This window comes from Colobus angolensis, unplaced genomic scaffold (assembly GCF_000951035.1).
Source record: "Colobus angolensis palliatus isolate OR3802 unplaced genomic scaffold, Cang.pa_1.0 Scaffold163, whole genome shotgun sequence".
Classification (NCBI taxonomy): Eukaryota; Metazoa; Chordata; class Mammalia; order Primates; family Cercopithecidae; genus Colobus; species Colobus angolensis.
In genome coordinates this window covers 3,246,773-3,256,324 of record NW_012114744.1, presented here as the reverse complement: position 1 = coordinate 3,256,324, position 9,552 = coordinate 3,246,773, and the positions used below count along the sequence as shown (strand labels likewise).

The 9,552-nt window shown below is 39.0% G+C and overlaps 1 protein-coding gene and 1 pseudogene across 1 annotated transcript in view; one reads left to right on the top strand and one right to left on the bottom strand.

Annotated features, from left to right (window-relative positions):
* The window catches only part of LOC105508554, a 10,841-nt pseudogene that overhangs the window by 570 nt on the left and 719 nt on the right, over positions 1-9,552 (bottom strand).
* Positions 9,066-9,552, top strand: part of CTTNBP2 (cortactin binding protein 2) — a 173,114-nt gene continuing 172,627 nt past the window's right edge. The window contains exon 1 of the mRNA XM_011937380.1: positions 9,066-9,204. The gene's annotated coding sequence lies outside the window, so the exon portion shown is untranslated. The remainder of the gene's footprint in view (positions 9,205-9,552) is intronic.

The window sequence follows — 9,552 nt, the reverse complement described above, 5'->3', positions numbered from 1 at the left end:
CCATGTTGGCCAGGCTGGTCTCGAACTCCTGGCCTCAAGTGATCTGACCACCTTGCCTCCTAAAGTGTTGGGATTCCAGGCGTGAGCCACTGCGCCATGCCAGTCCCACTCCTACATGGTAGTCACAGAGTGTTCTTCCACTGAGCTCTCAGATAGCATCAGCTGCATCTCAGGGCTCTCCAAAATTCAAGAAAATCAACCCACACACTTCGGAGTGGTCCATAGTAGCCTAAAGCCTGTTCCAATTTGGTCTTTTTGCCATTGTTTCAAAGATTACCTACATAAACTTCACTGTCCAATGGACAGGAATCATGATGTATTTCCAGATCTAGGGAAGGGGTTCCCACAGCCTGGGTGCCTGCCAGTACTGGTCCACGGCCTGTTAGGAACTGGGCAGCACAGCAGGAGGTGAGTGGCCATCAAGCAAGCAAGCATTACCACCTGAGCTCTGCTTCCTGTCAGATCAGCCACAGTATTAGATTCTCATAGGAGTACCAACCTTATTGTGATTTGAGCATGCAAGGGATCCAAATTGTGGGCTACTTACCAGACTCTAACTAATGCCTGATAATCCAAGGTGAAAGAGTTTCATCCATGACACCATCCCCTACCCACCCCTGTGAACGACTGTCTTCCGTGAAACTGGTCCCCGGTGCCAAAAAGGTTGGTGACTGTTGATTTACTGTAAAAATGTGCAAGCTCAAATCCACACCCTCCGATTCATCTTCCCACTTCCCTCTGCCCCAGCACCCACTGATGCTGTCACTCAGCCAGCAATCCATGAAATGGCAGTGACTTTCCAATTTATATGATTCATCCTGAGTTTCTCTATTAAGAGTTTTGCAAGCATTTATTGAGAGTTTTAATATTTAATCTAAAATCATGGAATATTTGGTTTAAAATTAAAAATTTATACAAATAGCCTTGTTGGGACTGTTGTGTAGTTGTAGAATCATTTTTATTAATTCAACAAGTTATTTCTTTCTGAAACTCCATGTATATTAGAGTGATTGTTAATTATTTAATAAGTGTATGAAGAACATGAAAATGGTAATAAGAGCCAAAACTTACTGGGGGCCAGGCGCTATTCTAAGTGCTTTAAATGAGTTAATGTAATCCTCTCAACAACCCTGTAGAGATAAGAGCCATTATGATTACCACTTAACCGAAGAGATAACTGAGACATAATACTTGTCCAAGGTCACACAGCTAGAAAGAAGTTTTAATAATGTAACCTTGAATTTAACTACTACTGTAGAGTATGCAACCTAAGTTGTATTTGTTTGGAGGACAGAGCATTTGGTGATCTTCTAAGCTCTCTCTTACTTAGCATACCCTAGTTGACCTATCACATCTAAATTTTAATCTCTCAAAGCAATTTAATTAATACATTTAATATGTACATTTTATAAACATGAAATTTTTAAACATTAACTTTTTTAAAAAATTAAAATTAAATATTTTAATGCTTCCTAACCTCTCATAGTGAGCATTTATTTCAATTATAACTCAAGGCAACAGGCCATAAGAGACCTTGTAGTATCTGGGACTGTGTCATAGCAGAAGTTACAGATATGTTTAAATCTCAATACAATTGTTGCAGATATCTCAAAATATAATTTACAATCATGGGGTCTGATGCAGTGGCTCACGTCTGTAATCCCAGCATTCTGGGAGGCTGAGGCAGGCATATCACTTGAAGTCAGGAGTTCAAGACCAGCCTGGTCAACAAGACGAAACCCCCCTCTACTAAAAATCCAAAAATTACCTGGGCATGGTGGCAGGCACCTGTAGTTCCAGCTACTTGGGAGGCTGAGTGGGAGAACTGCTTGAACTCAGAGGCTGGGGTTGCAGTGAGCTAAGGTCACTCCACTGCACTCCAGTCTGGACAACAGAGTGAGACTCTGTCTCAAAAAAAAAATTACAATCATGGAAACTTCAAAATTATATTAATTATGAAGTTCACCACTATATCTTGTTATTTACTGTGCTAATAAAGAAACATTTCCATACTATATTATAAATTTGTTTTTTATATGCAGAATTTTGATCACTGGATTTTAATATAATTGTTTCCTTTAAGATCTTGTGTGTTTTATTTTATGTATTTAAAACTTTTTTCTGAGAAGAAATTCATAGGCTTCACTGCAATGTCAAAGGGGCTCATGAGAAAAGGTAAGAAAGGAGTAATATTTACTTGATCCATTTAGTCATTTATCTTTCCATCTATCCACACATCTATTCCATTCAATTAATCTGAATAAATATTTCTTGACTGCTTGTTATGTGTTGGGCCCAGTGTCAGGTATTACAAGTGTAGAGTTCATGTTCTTACAGACCCACTAATCTTCATTTGACCTCGAAGTTCAGAAAATCTGCCAAAAGTTTTCAGAACGTACTAGAATCTTCACATTTGAGATGACTTTGTTCTACATGTATTATGTATTATATTCCATGAGTGCAATGTGGTCCTTTATTGCTAGCCTGGTTTTTCATGTCAACTACAGATGAGGTAGCAGATTTGTGCCTGGGCTCTATTTGCCAATGGCAAATAGAGAGTCTAAGTTGGGTTCACCTCACTCCCAGGATACAAAAACAAATAATACAGTCCTGTTTATAATTCAATTAGGCAAGGAAACATTACGAAGTTTTCTTATAAATACTCTCTAAAAGTAAGTGTGGTTTTCAGTTCTGATCATGACAGAGAAGCTAGTATTGGGCCAAATCTCCTCCTGAAATAAAAAAGTGGAACAACCTGTATAAAACAACTGTTAAAAGGCATTGGCAAGCCGTGAGTGCAGACAGGACTTTAGGAGCTATGATTCTTTTTTTTCTTTTTTTGAGACAGAGTCTCGCTCTGTTGCCCAGGCTGGAGAGCAATGGTGTGATCTCGGCTTACTGCAACCTCCGCCTCCTGAGTTCAAGTGATTCTTGTGCCTCAGCTTTCCAAGTAGCTGGGATTACAGGTGCCCTCCACCACGCCTGGCTAATTTTTTGTATTTTTAGTAGAGAAAGGATTTCACCATGTTGGCCAGGCTGGTTTCAAACTCCTGACCTCAGGTGATCCACCCACCTCAGCCTCCCAAAGTGCTGGGATTACAGGTATGAACCACTGCACCTGGCACTAAAAGCTATGATTCTTGAAGGAAGAGCTAGGATGGGAATGGGGCAGTTGGGGAATAAAGATGACTTTTACTGGGCTAAGAAGATAGAGCTCAGGCTTCGGTAGTTGCCCAAGAGTCTCGGACTTGAAGGACAAAGTTCCAGAGGAGGAAGACACTTCAGAAACAGAGCCCAAAAAGTATGCATGCAATTTCCTCTCAAAATTAGGCAGAATTCTAAGCTGGGCATGTGTGGGATGAGACTCTAAGAAAACCAGCAGAAAACAGCATCTCAGTGACTTAAGAGCTCCGCAAAAATTTCATAAACAGGACACTAAAAACACTAACCATACAAGATAAAGATAAGTTGGATAACATTATTAAAATTAAGAACTTATGTTCTGATTACAAGTTCATGAAAATATTTTTCTTCTAGTGGCTTTGTTTCTTTACTACTCATGTTTAAATCTACAATTCTAGGCCAGGCACAATGGTTCATGCCTGTAATCTCAGAACTTTGGGAATCTGAGGTGGAATGATGGCTTTAGCCCAGGAGTTTGAGACCAGCCTGGGCAACATACTAAGACCTTGTCTCAACCCCCCCCAAAAAAAAAAAAAAATTAAAGAAAAAAAATTATACAGGTGTGGTGGCACACACCTGTGGTCCTAGCTATTCAGGAGGCTGAGGTAGAAGAGTCTCTTTAGCCAAGGAGATTGAGTCTGCAGTGAGCCATAGTCACATCCCGGCACTCCAGCCTAGGTAACAGAGCAAGACCTTCTCTTAAATAAATAAAAATAAAAATAAAAGTAAAATAAAAACACGAAACTGGCCAGGCGAGGTGGCTCACGCCTGTGATCCCAGCACTTTGGGAGGCTGAGGCAGGCAGATCGCCCGAGGTCAGGAGTTCAAGAGCAGCCTGGTCAACATGTGAAACTCTGTCTCTACTAAAAATACAAAAAAATTAGCTGGGCATGGTGGCAGACACTTATAATCCTAGCTACTCATGAGGCTGAGGCAGGAGAATCACTTGAACCTGGGAGGCAGAGGTTGCAGTGAGCTGAGATCGTGCCATTTCATTCCAGCCTGGGCAATGAGAATGGAACTTCGTCTCAAAAAATCCCCACAAAACTATGATTCTGGTTATGTTTTCTTCTATAGTCCTAAAAATGTTTCTGTACAGCAAATAGAACAATGTAATGTGGTATTTGAATATGGGGTGCCTTTACCCACTATTCGAAGTCAGGTGATGTTTAGTAGGTTCAGTTCAATTCCTAACCTGCTGCCACCTCAAATTTTAAAGTCTGGGAGTGGGGTTCCCCTCCACCATTCTAATGGCATCTGTGGCCACATTGGGTGAGGATGGAGGGCTGGTCAAGGCAGAAGAGTGTCAAGCAAATGTGTTTTGTGAATCAGATTGCATGGTGTCCTTTCTTTGGATGGTCAATTGTCAGGAGGTGGCGGCTGCAAGCCAACAAAGTGAGGTCCTTAACAGATGTCAAAGGGAGGAGAAAAGTAGTAGTAAAATACGTCCCAACTGAACTGATTCTTAACAAAGATGTTAATGCTGAAACGGAGAGTGAGTGAGGTTGTCATGATGATTATGATGGTAATGACCAGTATGTGGCTATTAATCTTTTGCCATAAGAAAAAAATATTGATTGCATTGCTAGCATAAAACATTTTCAGTAGTTAAATTTTATTTAATTGCCAGAATAAAACATTTCAAGCTGCTTAGACCTTAATTATGATTTGTTAGAAGTATTTTTTCTTATTATTCTACAATTTCACGTTCCTCAGAATGAAAATAGCAATACCAACGCTTTTTTCCCCTTCCGTTCTTGAATCAAGAAATGAAATAAATTAATCCTTCAAGTCTAGCCATGACATTGTTTTATAAATATTATGAATTAAATTATATTGTATACTTATTGGTTAATTGAACAGTTCCTACTATATATATGTATATATTTTCAAATGATGTCATCACATTTCCAGGTGATTTTTAAATAACCCCAACTAATTTGGATTAATATAAAAAGTCTTGATGGTAAAAAAACACAACTGCAAACTATTGCCATCAAGTGAGATTTGAGGCAGGGTAAGGTGAAATTTACATCTCAAAAATTCCAAATGTATTTGAAACTCTATTAATTTGGTATATGACAATTGATTATGATTGTCTAGGAAGTGTTAACGTATTGGTTTATTTCACAGTTTGGCACAGGAGAGTTATACATGCATAGCTTTTCTCCTGCTTTTTGTATCCCAAGTAAATCCTCACTGAGTCAATCATAAATGCCATAGGCATATTTATTAAAATCCAAAGACAACATCTTTAGTGTTCTTATTAATTCTTCAAACACTAAATTTCCTTTTGTGTTGAACAGTGCGTATTCCCAAGTGAAAGAAAAATCTCAGCTGTGGTTTTACAGCTGGATCCACACTTCTAATCAGAGGAGAACAGGGCCTGATCTCACAACCTATTTATATAGTTTTTAAACTTTCTAAGAAAAATGAAGCTCCACTGTAATTAATGCCTAATGCTATAAACACCCTGCTTTAATATACTGCAGGCTTGTGAGGTTGCTAAAGACGCTGAATAAAGAGAAATATTCAGGTCCATTTCCAATTCAGGTGGATAAGGGGCAAGAGTGGAACATATTTTTTTGTTGTTGTTAAAATTATTTTTCCGTAATGGTTTTGTACTAAAACATCTTTCTGCACTAAAATTTACTCTTGTAAATGACTTCTGCAGATAAGAGTCCAAACCAACAAGTAATGACTTAAAATGTGAAAACCATGCAAGAGAATGGAACCAACACTACCTCATTGTTTCGTATTAGCTGGTTTCTGTTCTTAGAGTGACTGTACTGGGGGATGATTTTCTTAATGTGGCTCTAACCTTGCAGTCAAATCTTATATTTGGACATTATTACGGCAATTGAACGAACAAATACAGTTCCCAGTTAAAGGTGGTATTAAAAGGGCCTGGGAGTGATTGTGATAATTATTTATGTTTCGCTTTGGCTTGCTTCCTACATAGCAGATTTAATTCCCTAATTATGTTTTGCTTTAGCTTAGGTAAAATTAGCTTGCCTTCCTTTGGCACACATCAACTGCAGTTGGTGGAGGAGGCCTTCCAAAACCATAGATTGTTGACAAGAGTGGCTAACTATATTAGAATTAAATTTACTGAGTAAAATCCACAAAAAGCTTGAGGCACATGTAGATAATGATGACCTGACTATGAGGGAATGTAGTCAGGTCATAGGAAGACTCGTTTCTGGCAGTGGACACTCAGAGCTCATCTGCGGAGTTCCTGATGTCAAGATTTGGGGCTTCCTGGTTGGTCACCGTGCTGCAGACAGGGACGAGCATGGTCTACAATATTTAAATTGTGTAACTATAGGCTTGCGGATACAGTCAGAAATGATTTGCTACTCAGTAATTTTGTCATTTGGCAATACCAAGACATGATGACATATGGTTTGCTCTTTGGAATTAACATAAATGTTGTCGTTTGACTGAAATAAAGAATTCTCTTACTCCATGACAGTAACAGTTTTAGACTCTGTGTATATTACTCTATCTTTTCACATGGAAGGAAGCATCCTGTTTTATTATTATGTATAACTCTCTGGGTTTTTGGTTTAGTGGGCTGAAGGATGTGGTTGATGAAGCCAAGGACATGGTTTAATCAGAAAACCACTTGGCACCCAAACATCTGTCTGCATTTCTACCTTCAAGAACTCATTTCCCTTGTCATTTCACCCTTAGAGAGTGTGCTATAGCTCAGCACAAATACCTCTATTCCAGCGTTTGGAAAATAATTACTCTCAAATTCTTTAGTCAGTGGGTCATCAGCATCATTATTATGATCCAAAAAAAGGATGTAGATAATAGTTTTCTCTATTTGCAATATATTCGGTATTACTCCTTCCATTTTAATGCCAAAAGGAAGTTACTGATTAAGACTCATGATTCATTTTTGTTGTAGGGATTTATTTTCCTTTTATTTATACTTCTGTCGCTCTCCTTTTTTACCCTGCCTTTCAGTAATTTTCACTGTTGCCCTGGGATATCTTTTATTATTATTATTATTATTATTTAGCTGTTTAATGAGGCTTCAAAAGATTTAATTTCTGGAGCCATCAAGTCACTATCCTTTCAGATCTATTTGCTTTGACTGTAATAGAGCCTGCCTTTGTGCAAAGAAAATCTTAGAAAGAGTTAATTTGCAATAGTAGCAGAGGCTAATTCTCAAGAGGGAATTTAAACGTGCAAGTGTCCTCCTGGTGGAGAAGCAGCCCCAGGCCAGGCTATTGGTGAGGAAGTTAACTCCTAGTGTGCCCCTACTGTGCAGTAGGTGAAATCCTCAGCCAACCTTCAACAGTGCTGGTCTTAAGGTGGAAACAGAAGGCTGTCAACTCTCCTTCCAAGGTCCTGGATTTTGGAGGTTAGAGAACGTGGTGTCCTGTGATTTTTATCACTGTTTTTTTATTTTTATTTTTTCCATTTCACAAAAACAAACAAAAAAGGATGGGTAGGGGGGTGGTTGCGGGGGGACAGGGACTGATTTCCTTGTGACATGATCCTGCTTCAATTGTATTTAGGTGAATACAAGCTATTTTTTTCCCAACATTTTTTTTTTAATTGGGCTGCATGTACAAAAGGGATTTGCTTCCCAGAGATAGTGTCATTTCATATTTCTAACTCTTAACCCTGAGTAAAATTTATTGCTATTTTTTTTTCCCAGAAGTTTGCCAGTTAATTGCTTGGGGAGTATTCAACATCAGAATCAAGAAAATTGCCTTGCAATGTGTGAAAACGCGTTTTGAAAAGAACAAGGAATGCTCTTGGACTTTACATTTTTACTATCAGTTTGGCATCTACCTTTTACTGTCCAATGCTTTTCTTTCATCTTAAAGAAATCTAGTTATTCTAATATTGAGTAGTTTTAGAGAGTATACTTAATAAAGGAAAGTTGTATAATGAACAGGGATGGATATTAAAGGGATACCTGAGGGAGTAACTATCAGAGTCAATAAAAATAAATGAATAAATAAATACCTGTACTCACAGGATAACCTGGAGATGATTTCTAAGTCTCTGACTTTTAGCCCCAGAGTTCTAGGTAAAGTTCTTTCTTGACCTCTCTCCTGGGAGGGAAATTTTCACAGTTTATTAATCAATCCCTTTTAGGGTCTTTGCAGAAAAGATTTTCTCTGCCCTGGTTTGTGTCATATTTGGGTCTACTTTGGAAAGTGGAACTATTAAAGAGTCAAAATCTGTCATTAGGAGCCTGCCGAAAAAAAAAGAAAGAAGAAAGAAAGAAAGAAAGAAAGAAAGAAAGAAAGAAAGAAAGAAAGAAAGAAAGAAAGGGAAAGAGAAGAAAGAGAGAGAGAAAGAAAAAAAAAAGCTTTGATCTGTAACCCTTGGACTGAACATTCCAGTCATTCATCTTCCAAAATTTCAAGTGCAGGATTTGGTTGTGGTTTGAGTTTACGTCTTTGAGACACAGCTTGAATGTCTCGATTTGATTTTATGCATTCGACACATTTTTAAGGATCTGGTGATTTCACAAGGGCTGTACCATATGGTCTTGGTGAGGTGATAGATTTTCACATTCTGGAAATTGGCAGCAAAGGGTAGGAACCGAATTAGATGTGGGAAGGGAAAATTAAGAGTTTGGGCCTAATTCACTCATCTCACGAAAAATCTTCTGAGACGTGTAATTCCCATAAAATCTATTTTTACAAAGGTGGCTTTTGTTTGGTTGTTTTTGGTGTATACGTACACGTGTCCTCACACTAGGGAGTAATTTTTTTAAATTGTCTCAGAAGTAGAGGGCATGACATTTAGCTTTTAAAGCTATGACATTTAACACTTCTTGGTTAGTCCTTCAGGAGAGACCTCAGACTTGGGGGGTCATAGATATAAAACAGCCCACTACACGTTCCCTGAAAAGGAGATTGTATAGAAAGTTAGGAGCTGAGGGGCTGGTGCCTCGTACTAAAAGAAAACAGGACAGACAAATCGTTTTCATCTGAGAATTGTTTTTGGAGAAGGACTAGAGTCAACGATAGAATAAATCAGAGCCAGGTGTGTATATATATTGGGAGGGTAAAAATACCCTGGCGGTAATGAAATTTAAGAAAGAGCAATTTAAGAAGAAAGGGGTGCCCTATGTGATTCCTCGCGGTGGGACAGAGGGAGCTGAAGTGTAGGATTTTCCCTGATCTTTCACAGAATTCAGATTCAGGAGGCCTGACATTTAATCCGGTCTGTGCACGGATTTCTCCGGCTTGGTGGGGGTTCTGCGGCATGCATTGCTCCTCGGGCGCTTTCTCCCTTCACCTCTTCCGTGGTCTTTGATCCCCAGTTCGCGCGCAGGGCCGCAGCGGAGCCAGGTCGTGCGCCCATTTCTCGCACCTCCACGAGCCCGCGGCT